The sequence below is a fragment of the Amblyomma mixtum genome, chromosome 1, assembly GCF_055824585.1.
Source record: "Amblyomma mixtum isolate Tamu chromosome 1, ASM5582458v1, whole genome shotgun sequence".
NCBI lineage: Eukaryota > Metazoa > Arthropoda > Arachnida > Ixodida > Ixodidae > Amblyomma > Amblyomma mixtum.
Window position 1 is genome coordinate 288765449 of NC_143012.1, and position 15228 is coordinate 288780676.

At 47.4% G+C, this 15228-nt stretch overlaps 1 protein-coding gene across 3 annotated transcripts in view; it reads left to right on the top strand.

The window, feature by feature from the left end:
* The first annotated feature begins 1028 nt into the window (after positions 1 to 1028).
* The window catches only part of LOC149371993 (uncharacterized), a 238403-nt gene continuing 224203 nt past the window's right edge, over positions 1029 to 15228 (top strand). For 2 of the 3 annotated variants that reach the window (XM_089566333.1, XM_089566334.1), the window contains exon 1: positions 1029 to 1328. The gene's annotated coding sequence lies outside the window, so the exon portion shown is untranslated. The remainder of the gene's footprint in view (positions 1329 to 15228) is intronic. The other variant, XM_089566335.1, reaches the window with a different exon arrangement.

The following is a 15228-nucleotide window of genomic DNA, read 5'->3' on the forward strand; positions in this document are numbered from 1 at the left end:
ATATTTCCAAGGTAAGATTTAATGCATTTACTTTTTATTCCAGCATGCAAATTTGCTTTCTGTGCGCGCAGTTCTATGGATTCATCGCTCACCTAGGTGTTCGGTGCTTTCTACAGAACCATCTAGGCATAAAGCTGCCAAAAATCATTCTTGTACCTCAGCATCAGGTTTGGGAACACCACAACTTTGAAAATGAAAATGACAGGGTTGACGGAAAATGTTGTTGCTGCTTGTAGACAGAATACGGTTGACGTATCTTATGTTTAACGTCTGGAAACTGGACATCGCATATGAGCAGATTAATTTCCGTCATGCAGTTTTTTTTTTAACGTGCACTACACCACACAGCACACAAGTGTTTTTGTACCTCGCCTCTGTTTAAGCGTGGCCGGGATTCGAACCCGCGACCATCGGATCAGCAGCCTAACGCTAAAGCCACTGAAGTACTGCGGCGGGTCAGAACGCGATTGGTGAAACCAAGGGGCGTAGTAAGGTAATGGCAGTGAAGTGGCCGGGACAAGACAAAGAAAAAAAAAGAGTGAGCAAAAAGTACTACGATAAACAATACAAATAGAACAAAAAAAACATTGCACTCTAAGCAGTTCGGCAGCGCCAGTTTCGAGGTCTCAAACAACGGATCCCTATTTCAGACGCTGTCTTATTCTAAGACAGGGACGAAATCAAAAAAAAAAAAAAGCAGAGAAAAGAGACAAACAGCGCAAGAAAGCGCCGTGTAACAGCCGAATTTATTTTTAACTCCTGCGTATCAAGCAGCTTGGAAGAAGAAAAAAATTAACTTTGTTGCAAGTCTGCACTTTTTGTATTGACGGCTTGTATCCTCACTTGGGCCGCTCTTTGAACCCTTTCTTCAGCCTGTTGCACAAAGCTGTCATTATACCGACGAGTCCCCTCAAAAGCCTCACCCATTGTGCGCCTTCTCAGTCATCTTAGCGCTTCACAGAGGCGGCGGCGGCGGACAGTGGACTACAGCGTGGGCGGGGAAAGCGGAGGCGCGCAGGCGAAGGCGCCGCTAGACACGGGACGATGCGCTCCTTTCCCTCGCCGCCGCGAGAGAGCGCGCGGCTCGGGCCACGGGGGCTCCCGGGCGCACCAGAGCCTCTTGGGCCGGTGTTGTGCACGGACGCATCTGTGAACTGCTGCTGCCGACGCCGCCGCCGCTGCTCCGGTCGCCTCTGCTGCCGCCGTCGACGCGCAGCGCCGGCGCTTGTTGCGAAGTCTTCGCAAGTGCGATTGCGGATAGACTGTGCGGCCCGACGACGAAGGGGAGCCGGCCACGGGCCGTGCCGCGCGCACCGCCGCCTCTGCAGGTGAGTTGCACCTCCGTCAAACGGCGCGCTTTCGGTAAATAGGCTGACGGTGCAAGACTTCCTGGACGGTCCCGGAGTCGTTTTCTCGGTGGAGTTTTCCGGTCACGGAGACGCGCGATAATTAAAACACGACACTGGCTGTTTTCGTTACGTTTCTGCGAGAACTGATGTTACCTTCAGCAACAAGGAGTACTAGCCGCGATTAAAAGTTCCTAGAATTAGGACACTTCGTGTCTCAGGTTGAGTAGCCTGCACAGTGTGAACATCCAGCGGCCACAGAGTGTAATACAAGAACAAACAAAGAACACACATGTGTCTATATAGGGAGGGACACTATTTTCCCCTGCGGCTGAAGCGTACGGAAACCCCGTCGCTACGTCCAGCTGCAGGGGGACGAGCGAGAGGGGGAGTGTGGCATAGACAGCTTTACAGGGAGGCTGCTGTGATAGATGATGATTACGACCGAAGGCCGGCAAACTAGCTGATAGCGGGGCTCATTAGAATGCCCCTTTTAGGGCCAATCGGCCGGACCGGTTAATGAGCGCCAGTGGCCATTTCGTGCCCGAATGTTGGCCACACGGCGCGCCCCAGGTTAGAGGCGCGGACTCCGGGCTTCGATAATCGTCGCGTCCCTTCCCGAAACGGCGGGGTTCTGAGCGAGCTCGTCCCGCTGGGGTGGGTGTGCGCGCTGATTCCGCATGGGTGCGAGGTGGAGATGGATGTGCCTCTTTGACCGGAATGGGCGCATTCGGCCGGCTGCGAGACACACCTGGGCCCCCTCCCACCGACGACGCTGTGGACCATGTGAAACTTTACGATCAAAAGCGAGCCTGTCTGTGCCGTTCATTTGTTCTTAGGGTCTACCTAGAAAAAAAATTATTGTTTTTCTCTATAAACCATCAAATTTGAATTCGCTAAGATGCCGAAACTTTGTTAAAAGCGAACTCAAGCTTTTTATGAAATTTTAACTCTACTGCTCCCAGAAACGAGAGTCAGACACAACGGGCTTCCAGAATGCTAGTGGAGTTTCTGTTGATCATTTTGTAGCATTGCTTATGCGTTATCTTGATTCCACTTATCTGCGCTGTAAAGATGGCTTGTATGTGCAACATGACTGGGTGTGCTTGGTTTGGTTTGGTTTATTGGGGTTTAACGTCCCGAAGCAACTCAGGCTATGAGGGACACCGTAGTGAAGGGCTCCGGAAATTTCGACCACCTGGGGTTCTTTAACGTGCACTGACATCGCACAGCACACGGGCTTCTAGAATTTCGCCTTTATCTAAATTCGGCCGCCGCGGCCGGGATCGAACCCGCGTCTTTCGGGTCAGCAGCCGAGCGCCGTAACCACTGAGCCACCGCGGCGGGTTTTTTTATCTTTACGCCTTCGACGGCAGGACTGACTGTGCATAGGCTCGGCTATCGCTCCTATTCTGAGTGAAATGTTTCTGGCTAAGTGTGATAAGTAGATTGCCACGTGCTTAAACGCGTATACAGGGTATAGATTTGCCAAGATTTTGCGTTGCGTGGACGATTTTCTAATCATGTATAATTTGGCTTTCAGTATACGAGCAAGAGAAGAAAGCTGTTATAAAGAGGATCAGGAAAGTGTGCAATGCAGAGGGACTTGTATGTTTTTGAGGGACACGATGCTTTTTACCTCAGATTGAATTTGTAAATGTTGATGATAAAGATGAACTTTTAATGACTTTAGGGTAGCCTGTCCAAAGAGCGCCATGACGCAAGGTTTTTCTCTCTACTGAAAGTGGGGCAAAGAATCAATTTTGCGAGCATTTTAGCCCAAAGGAGTCGAGCACCGGGCAGGGGAAAACTTAGAACCATGGTATCACCGGCCGGTACCCGGTGGCACTGGGGATCGAGCCCCGCAGTTCTTGCGTACGAGGTGGTTGCTTAAACGACTAGGCCACCGCAGCGGTAGTTTGTGAATGCGATGAGGCAGGAACAAAATGGCTAAAGGCATCCGCTTAACACCTCCAATAGACGTATGAAGAGACAAATCCAGCTGAGAAACCAACTTCGGACTGATATCACAGTCGCAGTTGGTGAGTTCCTTCCTTAAGCATGCTTCGCCGTAGTTTTATCGAAGAAAAAATACGAATGCACTTGATTGCTATCTCTTCTGCGAATAGCTAGGCTTTTTTTTTCTTTTTGTTTCGCTCAGCGTGGTAATCTTCATGGACCATGGTTGTAGGCACAGGAGTAGTATGCAGGTTTTTGAAGCACTGCGCATTTGCATGAACGAGGAACATGAAATGTCGCATATAGTGCACTAGTGACGTGAATGTATCTGGTGCCATTTCACAATGAGTGCTTTTGTTAACTTCGTTCATACCGCGCCGCGGCGGTTCAGGGGTTACGGCGCTCGGCTTCTGACCCGAACGAAGCTGGTTCGATTCCGGCCGCGGTGGTCGAATTTCGATGGAGGCGAAATTCTAGAGCCCCGTGTACTGTGCGATGTCGGTGCACGTTAAAAAAAACCCCAGGTGGTCGACATTTCCGGAGCCCTTCACTACGGCATCCGTAATAGCCTTAGTCGCTTTGGGACGTTAGACCCCCATAAACCAACCAACTTCGTTCAAATTATTTTCGTTTTTTTTTTCTTTTTTGATTCATCGCGTTCTAACGTGAACATTTTTGAACTCTACTCCTTGCCTGGTTTCATCCAATCTAACCATGATGTTAACCATGTGCGCTTGTTGGAGTTTGTTTTTACAGACAGCGCTCAGGCAGCCCGAAAAATGTATGATTCACAGCAGAGGGATTCCTCAACGTGCAAGTTTTGCAATGAGCTGCCCTTCTACGTACACGTTTAATGAGATTGCCCAGAAGGACAATGGTAAAAGTCAAAATCAATAAGAGGAAACCTCACTTAGCCTTGTGACCTGTGCTTCTGACTACGAAGGAACCAAGATGCGCTATAAAGAAAGACAGCCACAGGAAAAAGCCAAGGAGACAGACAGAGCGCAATGCACCAACTTGCCCAACAAGAAGTTCTTCTAAGCTTCTGACTACAGCGACAACTTTATAAAACTGGTAATATTAGATGAACATAAAAAAAATCAATACAGCTAGATAAAAACTAAAACCAACGCGACAGAGACCCCGGAATTAGTGCCTCTCATAACAGCAACTATTTAATAAAGTTTCCTTATGCTTCATGCTATGACAACAAGATGGGCCACCGCAAATACTACACGCCGTAAACAATGCCTCTGTTGAAAGGAAACGGGGAGGAACAGAAACATTGCGCTGAAAGGACCCAGGGCTCCCATCTCCCACAATCAGCATCCGAGACAGTGTAGATATGTCCCCAGGGTAGTGTTTTCAATATTCTGGCGGAGTATTGATGCACGGACACATTTTACCTCAGAATTTGAGGAAAAGCGTTTCAATACAACAGCGTCGAAACAAAGGTTCCAGGGTCAGACGAGGGCAAAAATAGCGTGAGTACGGTCCAGGAAATGAGGACGCTCCACAGCCTGCTCTGCGCAAAGACACTTCTCCGCTGAAAGCCTGCTTACGCTCTATTTCTCGCCTTTTTGCGTGAATTGAAGCCATTATGAATTCGGAGGAAAAGGGGGGGGGGGGGGGGGGGCAAAACTTGGTGGTTATGCCCTATGCCTTTCTATAACTCAAGTTTTTCCTGGCTATTTTTGGTTGAGAATATAATTATTTGTTGATACTCGTCTTACGCAGGACCTAGAATTACTAAACATTTTATTATTATTGTCATAAACTGCTGACTGTTGGCCTGCGGCGCCAAGAAATTGTTTACCGAATACGATATCTTTTTTTTTTTCGTCTACTGCCATTGTTTCTTCGCGTACATTACAATTAGAAATAAAATTACGTATTGTTTTTTCGCGTACGTCGCAGCGGCCACCCTGAACACGCATGTGCACTGAAACAGGCCTACGCGCTCGAGGCAGTGACGTCAGTAAACCGTCAGACCAGTACTTTCGACTCGGCGGCTTTGAATGGTGTCGGAAGTCATCAGAAATTTAAATAAAACGTCGCTGTTGAATAGGTGCTTGTTATCCGCTAGTTTCAGTGCGATATTGAGGTTTCCGATCGGCACGACCACATTATTTTTGAAGTCGCCTTTATGAGTAGAAAACTGGTTCGAGCTACTTTTCATGAAACCTGATCTCTATGAAATAGTATGGTGAGATTGGGTCTTACTTAAAAATGAATAGCTCCTTTGAATCATTCCAGATTGCAATTGTGCTGCAAAGGTTCTAAGAATAAATGAAAAAGAACTCATATCAGTAACAAAAACCTTAACAATATTCAGCGTCTACTGGCAAGTTTCAACGGATTCGTTATCGAAGTTTAAGAAAAAATAAAAAAAAGTTCTCGACGACGACTAAATGATAGCCCCCTGGGTTGGCAACTTATTAGTGCAGTAGCCTGAAGAACCCACCGTGAACACCGTTTACTCATTGCAACCACTTGTAACTATAACTTTGCGGACGAAAAGGTTTTAGCGAGAAATTACAGTATTGCAATCACGGCATGCAACCCTAAAAAGATTTCGTTTACCTCACTTGTTCGCACACCAAGTTCAGTAGCACAGCTGTAACGGAATCTCTTTGCCGAGGCATTCTCACGTTAATCGGTTCAGCTTTTAGAGGGGTCAGTAAGTGGACTATGAGTTTTGTTGTGTGGCTAGATACTCATTGCTTCATGGTCCGAATTCGAAAACGTGCGCTGCAGGCATGTGATAATTGTATTTATTTGCTTGCGAATACATCACAGCGTGCCTGCAACGCGCTTGATTGCATGACTTCGGTCCGGGCGTACTTTTTACAAAAGCCTGGTTTCGGGATGAAATAGATGTGAGACAGTCCTCATAGAATTCCAGCTCAAGCCTACGCTTAGAGTGGAACAGCAGGAAGCGGAACGCGCTCGCTTAGCGGCAACATGTGAATTTATTAGAGACATGAAAAGCAGTACTAGTGCGGCACAGCCCTGAGTAGTTGTGCGAGCCGAAAACGTTAGCGTAATTAAGGAAAAACGGCAGCAAGTATGAAAACAAGAAATGAAAGCGAAATGAGTGGGAATAAGTAAAACGAGAAACGTATGAAAAAAACCTCAACCTTTGCACTGAACGGGAAGCGAAGGCAGATGTCAACGCGACACATCTTCGAAGGGAGAGGGGCCTGTAAAGACTTTCTCGTGTGATAGAAAAGTATCTTGATACAAAGTAACAGTTTCGATGCCTGAAGCTAATACGTGCACAGTTCTTGGGTAATCCGCGGTAAGGAAAGCTATCAAGGCTACATGCAGTTTCAATGCGCCAGCGGCGCATGGAGCGCTGCAATCCCTCGGTCACATGGCCGCGGCTTTACACTGGCGACGAATTCGGAATGTGCAAACTTTCTCCCGTTTAAAAGCCAATTCTTCTCAGAGGCATAATTAATTAAGCATGATTTTTGAATTCCATCTGCTCCAAAACTCGCGATGCTACTGCTGAATGTAATATAACATGCGAGTGAGCCGCGTCTTTAATTTACCGACAGGCGTTTTCTCTGAACAAGCGCTGCGCCCATCAAATATCTTACTCCGTGCGCTCGCTTCCTTGAGATATCAGAGAACGCTCTCCAGATGACGCTTCCTTCTCATAAGTGCACCATAAAGAAACTTGCGCTGATAAAAGATATAAAGGGTTAAACAAGTACGAATTAAAACAAAAAAGAAAGTAGAAGACGAATGGAAAGCTAAAGAAGAACATGAATGAAAACAATAAGAGAACAACAACCACAAAGTTCGACCAGGCTTTTCGTACGGCGTTCGTAACTTTTCCGGCCAAACCGACAAACTTCGTAGCAAACATAAACAAGGAACGGAGTGAAAACAGGCACACGGCCAACCCAGCTGAGAGCAGAGATCCCCGCTCCCGGTGAGCGGGTACGCCTCAGTGCTCGTGTTTGCACGGGAATGATCGCAGATGCCGGGCTTTGCCCAATATCGCGCTTTCCAGCACGGCGTTCGCTCTCTGGTGAATAATTGAGTAATAACAAAGCGTGCCCCAATTTAGATGTTGCTACAACGCGGTTTAATTTGCTCGTAAACGTTGAAAACGAAAAAAACAATATCTGGTTATCGTCGGTCGATGCCGAAATACCGTTTTAACATAGGCACGAATGGGCTGCTGAGGTAGGAAGCCGTTGCTTTTCGTTCGAAGATGGTGTATAATGGTACAAAAGCAAATATAAGTTCTCGCTTGAGTTGAGAGCGAAAAATTCGCCCCTACTCTGGGTTTAATTAAAAATACTCCACACATATTTAAAATGGCGTTTATCTCGGCTGGCTTTCGCAACTCGGCAATGTTCCTCGTGTCATTTTTACCAAGCTTTCCTTCGTTGCTGATTTATGAAAATTGAGCAAAACCGCATGTGTGCGTAATTTTCTTACTGCTATTTTTAAAGCGTTTTAAATCAACCCGATTTGAGATCCCAGTACTGCTTTCTCTAAATGAAGGGAAATTTCAGTTCAGTTCAGTTCAGTTTATTTACCTTAAAGGCCCCCTTGTATCGGGGGTATTACATAAGGGGTGGGATTTTAATGAAATGAGCAAACAAAACAGCGAATATTATTTAGCACTGAAGGTGATCGGTTACATGTTCTTGAAAAGTAGAGGATGAAGCTATGTTGACGATGTCACGGGGTAGGCCGTTCCAGTCCGTTGCTGCTCGAAAGAAAAATGAAGCAGAAAAGGTGGCAGTATGCGATGGCGGCTGGGCAACTTGTAGGGAACGACTGGTGTGGTCAGATATGCGTGCGGCAGCTGTGATATACGGTGACCGATTCAGGGAAGAATGAAATAATTTGTGATAAAGGGTGAGACTTGAAATGCGACGACGGAACGAAAGGGGCTGTAGTCCTAATAATGCTTTCAATGAAGAAATGCTGACGTCATATGAGTATGAAGAGTAGATGATTCGAGTTGCACGATTTTGGACGGCTTCTAATGCATTAATTAAATAAGTTTGGTGCGGGCTCCATATGGCAGAGGCATATTCCAATTTTGGTCTGATGAGCGATTTATACGCGAGTAATTTTACGTGTAGAGGGGCAAGGCGGAGATGGCGCTTGAGAAAACCAAGTGCTTTATTCGATGATGAAATGATGTTGCCAATATGGGTGCGCCAAGATAAATCACAAGACAAGGTGTCTTCTACATACTTATAAGATGATACTGAATCAATCGAGGTGTTAGAAATGGAATGATCGACATGATCGACGGTCATCATCTTTTTTTCGCGCATGGGTGTTATTCTATCTACGCGTGTTACCTTCACGTATTCTCGTTGAGATGGTATCGGGAAGCCTTGTCATTACTCGCTAGGATCGACGTGCGGCGCGCATGGTACGTTGTAGCTATATCAGATTAGGTTAAGTGGTTGGGCCAATTCTACGACCGTGCAACTTTGTTCGTTGTTTTTAATAATTTCATTTCACTTTTTTCTGAGCCCTTCTCGTGCTTTTATCTTACTAAAAACCCCCTCAGTACAGAGTGGCATGGCAGAGCGTTTTAAACGCCGGCTAAACTTTTTTGTTTTTTATCAAACGGACACTGAGGTCGACTGCATTCAATTTTTGCTCTTATTAAAATTTTATTACATGGCTCTTTGCGGGTGCTTTGGAGTTTTGCCGGCAGTAGAAGACACTTTTATTGCTGTGAAAATTGTTTTCAAAATTTCCTGCCACTCGGTTCAAGCCTACGACGTCTGCACCGAGGACTCCATGACTGCCGTCTTAAGGTGAACTGAAGTGAAGCCTAGCGCAGGGACCAAGGCAGCAAAAAAGTTAAGATGGCCGCTGAAGGTCCTTACGTGGAGTGAATGCGAAAACATCCATTGACTTAAGTGACTTTATGCTAAAGGCCTTTACCATAAAGATTTTTGACCTAAAGGCATTTGATCTAACAGACTTTACCAGAAAGACTTTTACCGTAAAGGTTTTTTACCTAAACGCCTTGAACTTAAATACCTTTACCAGGAAGGCATTTGCCCTGAAGGCCTACATCCTAAATCCTCTGTGTAATACAGCGGCTTTCAATGAGAGAAGAAAAGAAAATTTCTCATTGTGCAGCGTTCTTTTTTTTATTAGGAGGGTAATTTTGCACTTATGCGTGACTTCCAGTATTTACTTCACAACGTGTCTTCTTGATATATTATTCTTGATTGGAAAGTCAGCATCTGTAATAAGTTTACTTCGCAGGAGGGGCTACAATGGCGTGGCATTCATGCCACTCTCTCGCAACGCTGTTAGGGCCAAGCCGGCAGGTCAATAAAGAAACTTCTTGCGCCAAATGTTGAGGTGCCATGCGGATCCGCCCTCCAAAGTGTGCTCGAATAAAACGCTCACTTTGAAGTCAACTTTTATCAGATGTTTGCAACAACAAGTTATAGCTGATGCACACTTTGACTGTTGTATATTTAAGTTCTCTATTGACGAGGCGACTTTATTGAAATCTTTGACAACAATGAGCACTCAATACATCTTACTCTACCGAAAATGAAGCGCCTTTTTAGCAATGCGACCTTGCTGCAGAGAAACATGACTTAGAGACATAACTCCACTGTGCGTTTTGCACATTTCTGCCGATTGAAGGGCCTTTCCGGCCTTACAACCTCTGTTGCAGGGACAAAATTTACAAACTAGACCGCCCTAAATGTTGCATACATCTTTTTCACATCTGCTAAGTGCATTTCCGCTAATGTTAATCCGTACTGCAGAGAAATTTTATTTACAGGATTCATTTTTATGCTGGACTAGCATCTCTAGAAGGAGGCGAGTGGAGCTGAAGGAACAGAAAAAGACGCGAAATGTACCTCAGAATAGAGAGAGAGAGAGCCAGTAGTTAGGCATAGAACAAAGCGACTTTTTTTTTCTTGGCCATTTTCTGCACTTCAGACATATATTGTACAAAACAGCAGGGAACGTCCCGTTAGCACGAAGCCTTTATATGCACGGTTGCCTTGTGGGGAAGCATGCAGTCTGCGCTGGAGTCGGTCTTGTGGACGGCGTCGTCGGTCCGAGCGCCGAGGGCGGGTCAAGTGCGAACACTGTAGGGCTCCCAGATGGCTGCTATGATCCTTTGAGTGGGGGTTGGGCTGACTATTCTCTTTCTTTTCTCTTTTTGTTTAAGTCAGCTATGCCTTAGCAAATGCGCCGATGCATTTCTTTTTTCGTGTTTTTTTGATGCAGTGGCTTTCCTCCTCAATTTTTGCGAACCGGGGGTTGCTCCTAAAAGTGCGTCATCTCCGGTCACAGGGTGTCGGGTGAGTCTGGAGCGAATGCATTTTACGGACGGGGCTTGACTTGTACGGAAGGCATGTAGAAGCCGTCACGCACAAAATAGAATTTGTAAGGGGACGAGCAAAGTTCTAAAATGTAAAATAAGCTCAGGAACGCTCCAGGGGATAACTAAGCTGAGCCGAGCTGAGAACGAGAGTGAGTCAGCAGGTACGTGACGCACGATAAACACGCCTGGGAGATGTAACCAAGTTCCAATAGTCATTTCCATTGCGGCTACTGTGGCATACAAAGAAAAGTAATAGACCAGCAAAACTTAGTTGGGCAAGCGCGCACAATTACAAACTTACCCTCTCATCAAAAGAGTATTCACAGAGCTTGTAGCCGCCTTTACCAGCACACGTAAATTCCATCTATTCACGGACGGAGATCGGGTGAAAAGTGTCATTTCCACCACCGTGTATAAAATGTACGTTTGGAAAAACAAAAGAAAGACAGCAAATGTCGCAGACCCTGCCGAAAGCTGCGGTGCAAAGCATCATGGTCACATGCGGTAACGAATGTCGTTCGCCAAGCAGTAAAAGAAAAGTAAGAAATGAAGACCGCCTGTTCGGCGTTTTCGATGACAGGCTGGCTGTGCCGGGGCTTGAGCCGCGCGTCAAGCCGGCGCTATGGCCCGGACCTGTTTTACGATCAGCCGGAATCGCGGTCGCAGAGCGAAGCGGTCGGCACAGGCCTCTGTGCGGCGCGCGTTTGCAAAGCCGAATGCGCCCTTATACGACGCGCGCGGCCGCCGGAGCGGCCCGGCAGGCCGTAAAAGCGGAGAACGGCCGCGGGCCGCCTAAACGCGTTTATACCTGCTCGCGGCGGCGCCGTGTGGCACGCGCGGAGGCATTCGCGATGGCCGCGCTGGCCGCCTTGGGAGCCGAGAAGAGAAGCCACACCTGGGCCAGCTTTGAATCCAAGTGGTCGTTGCAAACTTCCAATGGCCCTGGAACGCATTAATGTTGCGCTTCCAGAAATGGAGACGCCCGCGTAGCGGTGTTCTCTGTCTCGCACAACTCGCGCCGGCTACCGCGCGAAACATGGATGTGAGAAGTAACGCGAGTGCGAATGCGAAACAAAGCGGAGACAGGCAGAGTAGACGGAAGGAACTGTTGTGGGCACCGTCACTAGAGCCTTGGAAGCTGTTTACTTCATTTGGTATAAAGCTATTGTGTCTAAGCTAGTGTACAGTTCTAAAAAGTCATGGCAACGCGTACGAGACTGAAAGCAACCCTAGGCTTAAACGGAGAGCCGTGTTGGCGAGTACACGCCATAGGCTAAAAATAATATTTGAAAGTGCAGCTGTGCACAAAAATATCTGACTTGGTTAAAAAAAAAACAGAGGGAGAGAGAGAGAGAGAGAGAGAGAGAGAGACCGAAGTGAGGAAATCTGAAGAAATTATTCAACACCATGAATGGTTCGCTTCACTTTTACATGAAGCGTGAAGAGGAAGAAACCGATAAGTTTGAGGCGCAGAATTGAACACACGCGCTCAGCCGAAAACACTCGGCATGGCTGCACGGGGTCTGTGAGCCCTGTTTGCTTAGAACAGTGAAATTTATAATATCACAATTTTGTTTCAAAATATTAGAATATTGTTTCAGGATATCATCATATTTTGAATTTAGAATAGCGGTGCTCTTGTGGCCTTTCCCGCCATTGAAGCATTAGGTAAAATATTATTCCACAGACAAGTGGAAAAAAGCAAAGGGCTTTAGAGGACACTAGAAACTTGCTTCTTGCGTAAGTAGCGGGTTTATAGAAGGGAGTGAGCAGTTGCACCGAAGAATGCACGGCAGAGTGCAGGCGGCGTATTGCACTGGAATCGTAGTTGAAGAGGCTGTAAATGAGATTTAGCGTCCCGAAATGTTGATGCGCTGCAGCACATTCCTTGACGAAAGTTGAAGTATATTAGCCGCCTTAGTCCGTATTTCTACAGGACTGTCTGCTTCTCTCAGCATTTGTGTCACTACACACGATGCGTACGGCGCGCCGCCCATTATTGTTGTTGTCATGAATGTTTTGTTTGCATGCATGAATGCAGACACAAGGTATAAGAAAAAGCGGAAGGGAGGTAGAAAGAGGAGAGAGAGGACAAACTAACAAACAAAAAAGGCGAACGAACGATAACAAACAAGCAAACATGACGCATTCCACATTACGAATTGGTTTTGCAGCACAGACTTTGGTGCACGCACGTATACTGGTGTTCATATGCTGCAGACATTAAGAATCTTCATACAAGCATCTGGCGCTCGAAGGTACTGTTCCGTCTGTTGTCTCGGCAAGGGCTAGAAGGGCTAACTGCAACCTTTATCTGGATGTTACAAGCACTTCATCTGCGTTTTAAAGCATAGGTGTTTCTCCGTGAGCACTGCCTCCAACACTGATCAGTGCTCGAACACTTTCACTCCCGCTCGAGTTTCTAACCGCAACGAATAAGCCACAACTACTTTCAGAAAACTTTTCAGTGATGGATCTGTTGCGAAAACCTTTTCTTCGTCATTCAACTTCACCCGCTTTTAGAACTCAAAGGACGGTCACGAGTCCGCTACGCAAATGTTGAGCGTTAGCTGGCGCTAGGGAAGTGAGGACTTACAGGAGGCGGCTTTTTTGTAGCGAGAGCTACATTACCCGCAGTCTCGCCGTTTCGCTGTGGGCCTTCGGCGCCACTTGTGTGCATGCGCGAGGAGCCGAGTGACGTCACAGCCGCGCAGCTGGTGCGCCGCGCCGCTCGCCTCCGATCAAGAGGAACCGCCGAGTGGCGTCACAGCTGCCGGCGCCGCGCACCGACGCCGCTTGCCTCCGACCTAACGGCCGCGTGTTACTTTACGGATCACCGGGCCGTCTTTCTGGCAGTCAGTAAAGCTGAATAATATGTGCCGTCTTCACCGCATGTCTTGTCTTTGATGTCTAACACGTAGCCATGACGACAGCAGGGATATGCCGTACCTTTCGCTACGTATATCCTGGCGTAGCTGAGCTAAGCCACTGCCATTTTTTTTTGTTTCTGAAGGGGAGGTGGCAAGGGAGGGAGATGAGGGAGTTCTTACTTGAGGGAGTGGGTGCTTATTGGTTCGATGTCCTTGACTAAAAAAAAAAATGAAAACTTTTTTATTCGCTTTCCTCTGTTTCAGTCACTGTCGGTTTCTTTCATACATGCATAGCAACGAGCCCCTAATTTCTTTACTCTTGTCTGCCACGCATGACTAAGAAGCCCGTCTCTATTTCTACAATATTTTATTTTGCTTAGCGTTCACTAAAGCAAAAGTCTCACGTTTTTTAACGGGTTTGCTTCAGGGGGTTTGTTCAGTGGAAAACCCGTCGTCGTTGTCATCGTCCATCTCCAGAAAAGCAACCTATAAATAGCTCACCTAGTTGGAAAGTAGGCCTATTAGGTCACATGACCTTGTGACGTCATCACAACCCGGCCGCCTGATTATGAGCTAACTGCCCACTGTGGGAGGTGGAAGTTAATGATTTGGTCGCGAGAGGTTGCTCGGGAAGAGCAACCTGCTGTCGCGACGCCGGACGATGGGCCCGAGTCGAGGGTAGCGAAGACCAGCGAGGCGTCGAGGAACCTCGGAGGCGAGGAGCTCTCGTAGGCGAATTAGAATTTATTTACATCTTTACAGATGGAGATTTCAGAGAATTCTGCCTCCTACGAGGCGGAAACACCGGGTTTTAAGCCTTAGAATGTCCCTAGGTCCCTAGGCAGGGAATTTGTTGTCCTTGGGCACGCACCAATCGAAGAGCACAAATTGCCATTCTTTTCACACGGCACCATAAAGGCCCGCCCTCGAATTCCTGCACGTAAGCCACAGCACGTGAGCACACACACCACCAGCCTTCCGCAGGCAACCGCTGTTTCTCACGCTGCGAACTTGGAAGATCGTGTTCTCGGCGGGTCCGCTCGTCCTCCTGTAGGCTTGCTTCTCGGCGATGTGTACGTTTCTCCAAACGGCGGGTTTCGGTAAACCGACCCCGGCGAGAAGCCAGCGTTGCTTGTGTTATGCCCACGCCGTCGCACCTGGGCGAGGTCGCCGTTCTCGGGTAGCCTTGTATATCTTCTGCCTCATCCGGCCACTCGAAACGATGCGAACTTGAGCTCCGTTTACGGCCACGCTCTACGGCAACCCTCGTCTACGAGTGCTTGTTTCCAGGCCACGGTTGCTATCCGCCTTTATGCGCTCCACGGTATACTTGTCATCAATGAGACGCACCGGCGCCTTCGCAGACAGTTGAGACATTACACTGCGTATCACAAGCACCACCGGTGGCAGCACCGCCTATCGCAGGGCAGTGGCGCATCGCTTAACCACTGCAGCATTGCGCCAGAAGTGGCAGGCACGAGGACTCCAGCGGTCTATGAAAGTAGTAGAGAAGGAACAATTCGGCATACGTCACCATTAACCCATTCACTCTATCGCGTCATACCCTCAGGGCGAAGCTTAAATGTCCGGTCCAGCTTTTTTTGTCTAGCTAGATGAGTAATATGAGTCGACTGACTGATGAAAGAAAAGACTGAATGTTTGTTATTGTTGCTAAGTAGGAAGAAAAAAACACACGTCA